Source organism: Narcine bancroftii, chromosome 10 (genome assembly GCF_036971445.1).
Source record: "Narcine bancroftii isolate sNarBan1 chromosome 10, sNarBan1.hap1, whole genome shotgun sequence".
Lineage (NCBI taxonomy): Eukaryota > Metazoa > Chordata > Chondrichthyes > Torpediniformes > Narcinidae > Narcine > Narcine bancroftii.
Window position 1 is genome coordinate 101,078,184 of NC_091478.1, and position 11,557 is coordinate 101,089,740.

General features: G+C 40.4%; 1 long non-coding RNA gene across 1 annotated transcript; it reads left to right on the forward strand.

The window, feature by feature from the left end:
- Positions 1-7,800: 7,800 nt before the first annotated feature.
- LOC138744030 (uncharacterized) lies at positions 7,801-10,941 on the forward strand. Its single transcript, XR_011345213.1, has 3 exons — positions 7,801-8,412; positions 9,685-9,724; positions 10,311-10,941. It is a non-coding gene; the product is annotated as an uncharacterized lncRNA (long non-coding RNA).
- The last annotated feature ends 616 nt before the right edge of the window (positions 10,942-11,557 follow it).

Sequence of the window (11,557 nt, forward strand, 5' to 3'; positions counted from 1 at the left end):
ATAGTTTTACATATGATCTCCCAGAAGTTTAGGAATCTGCGTTTCTCAGAGGCTTATGCATTTGATCTCGAAACCATCATTGACTGGTGATCAGGCAGTAAACAAGCTCATTCTTAGATCTGTCATGATTCTGTGGTTGAGCAGAGTAGACGAGGCATCATCTGGCTTTATTCTCCTCCAACATGGAGATTTACAATAAATACATGGTTTATTGGCTGTTAATTCTGAACAGATCACTTATTGAACAGGTGAACATTGCCTTCCAATATTTTCTTGGCTTTATCCTACACTTACTTGCAAATGCCATCTGTTCCACACAAGCTGTACTTCTCCAGTACAAGTATCTTACACAACCCATTCTTCCTTTGCTCCATCCTGGTGGAATTGCCTTAGGCTGGAATGATCAAACCCATTGCCCTCAATATACCCCTTTTCTGATCAATTAGTCAGTCACCCATCCAAATAGTTCCTTCTACAGCATGATGTTACATATGGTCTGCACATGTAAAGAGTCCTGGGATATCCATTGCAATGCAGTGTTGCCAGATTTGTTCTAAGTTTATCCAATAACACGTTGCCTTAATCTCCTTTAACACAGCAGTTATTTTACAACCGAATGGTCAGAATGGCCATTTATAAGCACATTCCTATGGGTTGATTAGATCTTGCATTTCTGGCTGTTAATGTAGGCCTCTGGGTTTGTGTTCCAGACATTCAACCATTGCTGTATCAATGATCCTCTGAGGAATAGAGTTTCAGATCTCCACCTTTGGGTAAATCTTTCTATCTCTTCTTTGAAATCAATGTGTCCCATTTATTGTGTGAAGAAGAAACTGGAAGGACACAGCATGTAAGGCAGCATCCATGGATAGAAATGGTCAGTCAATGTTTTGGGTCAAGACCCTTTGTCGAATATTGACCCAAGTTGAAAGGTAGATTTACCTTTTCTATCCATGGAGCATGCACTGAATTCTCTGGCTGAATAAGGAAAGGTCCCCTTTTCTCACCACAGAAATCTGTTCTTGCGTTTCTCTAGTGTCTCGCTTATTGACCTCCCTATTGGAATTGGGTCCTTCCTCTGCGCCCTTGTCACCCACCTCATATTTCAGATGCCTCAACGAAAATGCTTCTCAGCTTCCCTTCTATTTTCCAAAGAAAGCAATGCTTGGAGAGAAAGAAAAATCATAACTAAATTTCCTGTTTCTGCATATCTGCCATATTTTGTCAGTGTCCTCTCTCGTTCCATGGCACCTACATGCAACCAGGTCACAGAAATGAATGCAGCTCCAAATTCCCCATTACACCTCTCAGCCAATGAAGAAATACATCCACTCAGACTTCAAATTGAAATCTGACCCAAACCTCACCTGATCACCATCAATCTGGACCCACAGACATTTTTTTATTCCATTTTTCTACTTCTGAACCAAATCAATCTTGAAGCATTTTCAGAAAAGCAGAGAAAACATTTCAAGAAACACTTCACGTACATTACCATGGATGAATAGAAGACATATTGGAATACCAAACAAATCATCGTCATCTGGTTGAAGTGTTGAGCTGGGCTTGAGCATCCAAACAAGAATCAGAGAAAAAATATACCCTTCACCTGAAAACGACTCATATAATCGAGTGCAGTCAGGCACAAGTAAGGAAATTAGGTTCTAAAAGACTTCCTCCGCTTTCTCTGACTATTAACCACAGAACTCTTTACCCCTATCCCGTCAAAACACACAAAAATGGGCCCTTCCCATCAGTGCCACACTATTATTGTGTCCTAGTCATTTTTTAAATGTCAAACTGAGCTCACATTCACCACTTCAGCTGGCAGCTTGTTCTACACTCCCACCACTCCCTGCGTGAATAAATTTCCCAAAATGTTCCCCCTAAGCTCCTCAGCTATCATCCTTAACCAATGTTCTCTGGTTTGTATCTCACCTAACATCAGTGGGAAAAATCTACATGCATTTTCTCTATCTATAATAATTTGAAATACCTCTATCAAATCTCCCCTCATTCTTCTATGCTCCAGGGAATAAACTCCTAACCTGTTTAACCATTTCCTGTAACTCAATTCCTCAAGTCCCAGTAACATCCTCGTAAATCATCTCTGCCCTCTTTTTATTTTATTGATATCTTTCAGGTAGTTAGATGATCACAATTTGACATCACCAATGTCTTATAAAACTTCACCATAACAGCCCAACTCCTCTGCTCAATAATTTGATTTATGAAGGCCAAAGATCGCTTTATCTGGCTGTGATCACACTTTCAGGGAATTGTGCATCTCTGATCCCTCTGTTCTGCCATACTCTTTTCTCTTCTCTCTAAAATTTCTACACCTGCCCTAATTTCTCCAATAGACATATATATCTGAAAATCTGCAACCCTAAAATAATTCCTGTCCATCTTTTATGACCCCCCTCTCAGAGGGGGGGGGGTCATACAGCACCAAAAAGACCCTTTAGCCCAAATAATCGATGCTACTCCCATTTGCCTGCATTAGGACTATATCCTTCTAAGTTCTTCCTATCCATTCAAAAGTGTCCAAAAATCTTTTGAAATCCCATTTAAAACAATAGCCTGAGGACCTCTTGCTTTCTGCTGGAAGAGCTCAGCAGGTTGAGCAGCAGTGGATTGGGCCAGAACCTTTCAAGATGACAGATGAAGTCTAGGTGTGGTCTGTATTCAGCTACATTTCCTTGCTTTCATTTTCTCTGCCCTTGAAGATTTCATATCCTTTTGAACAGCCTTCAATTGTTCATCCAACTTCAAGGATTAATAGACATACATTCCAGTTATCTCTGACTCTCCAATTATTTACTTTAGTTTAGATTGCTTCTCCCATTCATTTAACAAAATAGACTCCGCCATTCACCTTCCCCATAATGAGTGTTTCTATAACTCATGGACATCTAAAGGAGGTCAGAATGAGGAGTATCTTGTTCTTTTCTAGTTAAGATGCCTTTATAATAACACTGATGTTGAAAGAGATAAGGTGATGCTTATCAAGCACGTGTGCAGTTTGGTTTTCCTGGTCTACTTTGTCATCTACTTCCTTTGCTGTCGCTTATATTATAAATTCAGGTCATTGAAAAGTGACTAACAGGATAATTACTGTATATGTTTAGAGATCATTAAAAGACATGTATTGTCAGAAAGACCACTCTTAGAAGCTGTGACTTTGCGTATTGTAGTTTAGGATAATATAAACCTAGGAGGAGGGATGCTTCCCTATGCCTCTTCTTTTGCAATAATGTACACAGTGTTTGGGATTCAAATGGTCACTTGCAATTATGTAATGCCTTTTACATTCCTTTCGGATGTCCATTATCTCCAGTCAACAAGTTTCCTCAGATCTCAATATGACACTGTCCAAAACATCTGCTTTCTTTTTCCAGTAGGGCAGAATAACTATTTGCCAAGGTATAATATGAAATAGTGCCATAGAATATCTTACACCCACACAAGAGAGAAGAGCCTTTCACAATTCCGAATTGAAAGATGGCAACCTAACTAGCAATGTTTCAATGCTTTTTTAAATCATGTTGCTCAATTGTTTTGCCGTAGTTAGACAAAGCTTTGGTTAGGCCACTTGTGGATTACTGCATGCAATTCCAGTCAGCCCATTACAAGATTATAGAAGATGCTGCCTGAATCAGAAGACAGGTTACAAGGAAAGGTTGGATAAACTTGGGAGTGTTGGAGGCTGAGGGGAAACATGATACAAGTTTATAAAATTATTAGGGACATAGGATAGAGTAGACAGTAAGAATCTTGTATCCAGGGCAGAAATGTCAAATTCTAAAGAATACAATTTTAAGAAGAGAGGAGGAAGGTTTAACAGAGATGTGTGGGGCATTTTGTTATATATCAGCAGAGAGAGGTGGGTCCCTGGAATGGGCTGCCAGGGGTACTGCTGGAAGTAGATACAATAGCCGCATTTAAGAGGCTTCTAGATAGACACAAAAACATGCAGGAAATGGAGGGATATTATTGTGGGCACAGAGATTTAGTTTAATTTGACTTGTTCAGCTGAGACATTATGGGCTGAAGGATCTGTTCCTCTGCTGTCCTGTTCAAATTTTCAAACCAGAAATTAAAAATAGCAAACCAGTGGTGATGAGAAGAGACGATCTCATTTGAAATTGCTCTCATTCAAAATGCATCCGTGCAAGTACTATTAAACAACTTCCAGAAGATATTCAGAGGGAGCCTGTTTAGCCCCTGAAATCTGCTCTCACATTCACTGAGAGCGTGATGGAATGTTACTCCACCCTCTTTACCCCTATCCCTTCAAAACCCACATTTAAAAAATCTATCCATCTCGCGCAGTAGCTAAGCACAGGTTCAATTCTGACCAGTGCTGCCTGTGTGGAGTTTAATCGTAATCCTTCTGGCAATGTGGGTTTAAATTTTAAATTTAAATTTAGGCATACAGACATACAGCACAGTAACAGGCCCTTTCGGCCCACAAGCCCGTGCCGCCCAATTAAACCCAATTGGTCTCCAACCCCCGGTACATTTCAAATGGCAGGGAAAACCCATGCAGATGGGGAGAACGTACAAACTCTTTACAGACAGCACAAGATTCGAACCCCCATCCTGATGGCTGGCGCTGTAACAGCGTTGCTCTAACTGCTACACTAACCATGTGGCCTGAAAAATAAAAATGTTTCTTCCAGCGCTCTTGTTTCCTCCTACATCCCAAAGACATCCTGGTTAATAGCTTAATTGGTTATAGTAGATTGTCTATTGTGCTTAGGTCAGGGGTAATTGTTGGCAACGTGAGGAGAATAGACTCGGGACAATGTAAATAGGTGCTTGATGTTCAGTGAAGGTTTGTTTGGCCATAAGGCATGATTACGTGCTGCTCGACTTCATGAATTAATTTTTTAAATTAATAATTGGTGCTGTATAATTTGCAAAAGAATGATATAAATTTCTATTCTACTTTGCAAGTACAGGTGTTTCATTTCTGAAATATGAAGCTTCAATTATTTGGCCTTGTTCCCCATTCTTGGCCCTTCACCAACATGGACAATTTCTTTCCCTTACTTGAAAATATTCATCATTATTCCCCTCAGACTTTTTACTTCCAAGGAATGCAACCATACTGGGCAGAAATGCTGCTGAGATTAGATGGTTTTTTTGAAGGAGATAACTTTTATATGTACACAGAGAGTAGGAGGTAACCATGAATGAGAGAATGAAAGTTTCATCACAGCATGTTATACCATTGCACGATTTATGATTTAGTGAAATGTACTTTGAAATCCACTTCAGGTATCTTAAAGCAGAGAATGCCATACCACGATAACCAATAACATACTTTGGCCGCATCCCAAATTATCGAGTATTGTGGTGTTCTGAAGTAGCTCAAGCTTTATTCCAGTAAAAGTCTGAACACCAGTTCATGCCTTGGTGGCTCCCGTGTGACTGGCTCAGGATGGGCCGGCTCAAGTCTATATTTGGGTCGGCTGGGGTCTATTCAGGTCGGCTGATTGACAGCCGGCCAGATGGAGTCAGCCCCTTAGGTGGGTCTTCCTGCAGGTTCAGAGATTGCCCGCTGCCGTAGGCTGGTGGTCGTATCACCACATGTATGATCACATTTCACCCCCCCCCCCCACCAGGAATTTATAAAGGAGATGGAGGATATACTGTTTATCAAGTGCACGTTTTAGTTTAATTTGGGCTTCATGTCCAGCACAGTCAATGTGGGTCAAAAAGGCCTGTTCCTGTGCTGTTAAAACTAAGTGCTGAATGAACTCCGAAGGTCTTGCAGCGTACATAGGAGGAAAAGATATAAACTGACATTTTGGGCCTGAGCCCTTCTACAAGGTATGAGTAAAATTGGGGCAGGTGGCTGAATTAAAGGGCTGGGAGAAGGGAAGAATGGGCAGGGGAGAAGTATAGACCAATGGACAACAGGTGTTGTCCCCATTCTTGGCCCTTCACCAACATGGACAATTTCTTTCCCTTACTTGAAAATATTCATCATTATTCCCCTCAGACTTTTTACTTCCAAGGAATGCAACCATACCGGGCAGAAATACTGCTGAGATTAGATGGTTGGGACACAGGAGAGGTGAAAGGTGATAATTGACTGGGGGAAGGGGGATTCTTAAAGGCTAAGTTCAGGCACCTGCCTGATTTTTACTCCTACCTTTAAACAGGGCTCGCGCCCAAAATGTCCATTATATACCTTTACCTCTTATGAACCCTGCGACCTGCTGAGCTCCTCCAGTACTTGTGATTTTTACTACAATCACAGCATCCTCAGATTTCTGTGTTTCACTCTGTTCCTAATGCAGTACTGTTGTATGCATGTTAAATTGAGAGAGATGGCACTAATTATACAGCTCTAATTAAAGAACCAGCATGCAAACAATGAATGGAATGCACTCCCTCTGTCCAATGTCATCTACAACTGGAAATAGCCCTGACTCTTCTGTGGTGGGGAGCCAGCGAAAAATTAAAAAAAAATATTTCAGCCAAGAAGGGAGCACGAGAGCCCAAACGGTGAGTGCATGCCAGGGAGAAAAAGAGTTCCTGGGCAAGGAGGGTGGTGGAGTGGAAGAAATAAACTCGAGGTGCTGCTCATGGAGTTTCTCAGGGGACTGTTTGAGATTATTGAACATGTGGTCCAGAGGTCATTCTGCTTAAAGCTCATTACAGATTGAGGGCATGGAGTACAAGGACAATTATCACTTGCCACATCTGCCATTGCCGAATCAAAAGGAGCAAAAACACACAGTAGACCTGGATTGTCAATTAGAACAGAATGCATCATAAATATTAAAGGATATCAGTTCCTCACAGTCATTGCAAAACAGTAATCTAATCTTGAAGCCGGTATCGCAGCTCTAAAACACTCGAACTCTGCTCTTTATGACATCATCTCCAACCCCTTGATTAAATTACAGTTTACGTTTCATTTCCAGGTAGTCTGTTTTGTTATCTGCGCCCCAATATAACCTGGTCCAAGGTATCTGCTCTTTTCTTAAACTGTTATTGTTTGTATCTGAAAGTTCCTGAATGCAGCCTCCTACCAGCCCTCATAAATCTAATTCTTTTTATTTATAAAAGAATTGAAGCAGATTCCAGCTGTTGAAACTCGTCCTCCCCAATAACACCCAACTAACCTACCACCCTGTCTTTCTTGGGAGGGAAGGAGGAAACCATTGTCCCTGGGTAAAACCCTCACAGGAAGGTCAAACAAACTTGTTAAGGACAGCGCTAGTTTGAAATCTGGTCACTGACGTTGTAATACCTTCACTCTCACTGACGCTACGCGAACCGTGCCACCCCATTTTTGCCTCTGTGCTCCTGGCAAAGCAGGCGTTAGAAATGCTTCAATTTACAAAGAAAATTGTCCAACCAACTCAACGCCTTACAAATAGATTTACCGAGAGCTGCTCTGCAAATAAATAATGTGATATAATTTCACATAATCACAACACACTTGCATTTAATAGTACATTTAAAATTGTGAAAAAAAATCTGCATTTATATAGCACATTTCAGAAGTTCCCAGTGTACTACAGCTGTCTTTATCACCAAAGTATTACTTTTGAAGTCTGGTAATGAGGAAACCTAGTAAAAAGTAGATAGAACACATAGTCAAATGGTCAGCACACATATCACAGGGCTGAAAGGCCTGTGTCTCTATGGCTTTTCACGATGGTTCGGTGATCACTGAGCTAGCCAACCAAATGCCATTGTGCATCCCAGGGTGCATCACAAAGGGGAAACATAATCAAAGAAAAATTGTCATAAAGTCAGAGGAAGACTCACAAAGTGAGGAAAGGGTGGTCATAAATGAAGCTTGGGCAGCATGGTTTGTGGAAAGTTATTTCAGTGCCAGTGATGAATCCGCCACCTATAATGAACTTGTACTTTCTCCCTGCGACCTGCACGGATTTTTCTCAGGTGCTCCAGTTTCCTTGCATGTTCCCAAATGTATGAGGATGGTAGTTTAGTTGGGTGGATGTGAGTGGCACGATTTCAATGGCCAGCATGGGCTTCTGTCAAATAAAGGATTTAAAATGAAGGTGGGATGGATGAAGAGGTAGAGGCTGAGGGAGGGAATTCCAGAGCTTAGGGCCCAGAAGGATGAAAGTAGCACTATGAGACTGGACGTTGCTCATTTCAGATCAGACCAAAGTGATGCAAAATACTTTGGGACCAGAACCCTCAGTGAGAATAGGTAGCGTTGCATAGATTTCCTTTTCCCCGTTCAGTAGTCTTCAGAGGAGTCACCTAAAAGACCCTCATTAATTTCTCATAGACTATCTCCATCACTGGTTTGGCCTCAAGTAATCCTCTTTGCCTTTAAAAAGCAGTGGAATAAAGACATCAATCGACCATGCCTAAATACCGAAATAAATTCACTCAACTATAACAGTACAAGTGAGTGTACTATTAATATAAACATTTTAAAGGCTTAACTATTCCTCAGAGTTGGTCAAAAGTAACAAACTGATGAGTCAACAGGACCAAATTGCAATGTAAATATTAACTTTATGCAACAAAATATTTTTTCCTCCGCACACTTTCTCTGGTTTCTTAATTTGGGGGTTACTTGGATGGGAGAGTGAACAGGCAGTGAGGTAACTGTGGAATGAAGGGTTTCATTCAGCGATGGACCATGAAGATTGATAGCAGGCAGGCTTAGAAATGAATTGATTATTGTCACATGGACCAAAATACTGTGAAAAATCTTGCTGTCCAGGCAAGTCAACCATGTAGAAAAAGATATTGGAGGCAGTGTAGAGAAGGTTTGCCAGGTTGCAGAGATTGGGAAATTAACCCATGAGGAGACAATAAGCCACTTGGGACTAGAATTTGAAAGAATCTGAGAAGATCTTACAGAAACATATCAAATTAAGAAAGGGATAAGACAAGATACAGGCTGGAAAATTGTTTCCACTGATAGGCACCCCCCAGAACAAAGAGATACAGCCTCAAGATTTAGTGGAATTGATTTATGATGGAGCTGAGGAACTGCTTTTCTCAAAGACTAGCGAATTTGAAGAATTTAAATTTTTTAATTCTCTTCCCATAGAGCTGATCTCATTAAATATATTTAAAACATTTAGAAAGATTTTTACATAGCAGGGAAATTCAGTTATAGATAAAAGGCAAGTAGGTAGAGTTGACTCCAAGGCCAGGTTAGCTAGGATCTTATTGAATGGTGAAACAGGCTCGACTGGCCAGATGGCCAACTCCAACCTCTATTTCTTATGTTCTTAACCTGTACATAGAACAAGAAAAGCAAACATGTAGGGGATACTCTCATATGAGACAAAAGTACACAATGGATCTGTTGGCCTTGCGCTGTGTTAGTACAGTAAAAACCTTTGGTATCCGGCACCTACAGGGATTGGTAGATGCCAAATAAATATTTTCTGGTTGCTTTTCATTGTGTGTGGTGTGATTGGAGAACCAAAAGTGAAGTTGGCTGATTTTAGACTGATGTATTTTTTCTCTTTATTTTCTTCTATTTTTTTATGGCAGGATTAATTGCTTAAATTCTGGATAACAGGGGCTTTACTGTATTATGTTATCATTTTGGAAGATTTTATAGAATAAGTACATTTGTAACAAAAAGCCAAGTATTTTGGGAGTAATTTAAAATGTTTCCCCATAACTCCAAAATAATTGTTAACCTTAAATATACAGCAGCTGATTCAGCGATCCCAGTGGAAATTCAATATCAAAGGTAAGAAGTTGCCAGGACATAACAGAGGAAAGTTCCCAGATGCAGAAACTGGGAATTTGCTCTAAACATCTCTGATTTCTCTCCCTCTACTCTGAGATAGTCCTTGAAATCTCAAACTTTGGCCAAACCTTTAGTTATTAAAATCATTCCTCATTTTAGTCTGCTTACATTCCATTTAATAGAGCATAGTGTAAATACATAGTGTTGGTGTCTTGTTTAATGGGCAAATTAACAAAATGTAAGATCATCGTGCAAGTTTGAGTACGTTTCTTGGCATGAGGCACTAATCAGCAATTTTATTGCTGCTGTTATCAGACTCCTGTAGAACCTGAAAATAGTAAAAATTTTGCTGCCTTTTCTCTGCATCAGTCAATCTCTCTCCCTTTCTCTCTCTCTCTTTCCATCTTTTTCTCCCTCCCTCTCTCTCTCTCTCTCTCTCTCTCTCTCTCTCTCTCTCTCTCTCTCTCTCTCTCTCTCTCTCTCTCTCTCTCTCTCTCTCTCTCTCTCTCTCTCTCTCTCTCTCTCTCTCTCTCTCTCTCTCTGCAACTTTGTACTTCTGCAATGGGTTTTACTTTTTGTATTTCAGATCTAAGGTCTAATTGGTGTGCTTGCAAAACAGCCAGAACATACCTACAGATTTATTGATGTATTTGAGAAGCATGGCTCGTGGGCTGGGAAATTGAAGGGCCTGTTATTGTACTGTATGTGCAAAAGGGACCTCTTATCACTGCATCTTGGTACATGTAACAACAAACTTGAACTCTTGACAGCTCTTCCAGTTGGACATCCGTGATCCCAAAATGCCCTTTGCAACATTAAGCAGTGGAGTCATTCCCAGAATCGAGACTAATGTTTATCCCATAGCCAAAATTCTAAAGCCAGTTTTCTGGTCTATACACTGTAGTGTGTGTCAGATTGCAGAATTTAAATTGACCAATGCAGTTCCAACATTTCCATGATCATTACATTTCACAAGGTATGCCTGTGGCAATATGGTTCTATGAAAATCCAGAAGTCAAGGAACCTTTTTCAATCAAATCCACACCACCAGTTTGTAGCAGGAGAAAGCAGAAAAGAATTTAATCTGAGCTCAAGTAATCTTGATACTCTTCAAGTGAATAGCCTTTACTCTGGCAGGAGTTCAAAGGGATAGCATGGGTTCAAAATGCATCTGCGCTACAGCTTGCAAGATGGCAAAAAAAAAAACAGAAATTACTCACATCACCAATGAAACAATAAAAAAAAAAATTGGCTTCAAGTCTTTTAGCATTCAAGCCTGCTGTATTTTAAAGAACACATGGGTCAAAGGCTGTCTCCTGCATTGCTCATTACCCCAAACAAGACTGACCCTTGTTCTTGATTAACATGATTCTACTCATAAGTTTTATATTTGGATTAACTTTACTTCAAATGGGCAGATTAAAATGGGCACATCACTTATTTGCTGTTGACCCAATTGTACCTCGGGTGATGAAGACTGGAAGGCTACCACACAGCCTGGAACAGCTTGGCAGAACGCCTACTATTTCACATGGGGTCCATCAACACAACCCAGCACTGCTGCGCAAAAGCATTTCAGTAATCCAATCAAACACCAATAATATCAGATGTGTGCCATTACAGCAAATTAAAAAGAAAACCTCTTGGTTCTTTATCACCTTTCTCTATCTACCAAACAGTACACTCCCAACTAAATGCAACTGCCAATTTGTGGACAGCAGGCTTCCTCAACCCATAAAGCGATTGTGACCAGATAATTCATTTCAGTGGTACGTGTGGAGAAGAAAACATTGGAAAAAGGGCAGAAGTAATTCTTCTAGTCTTCATTGAATT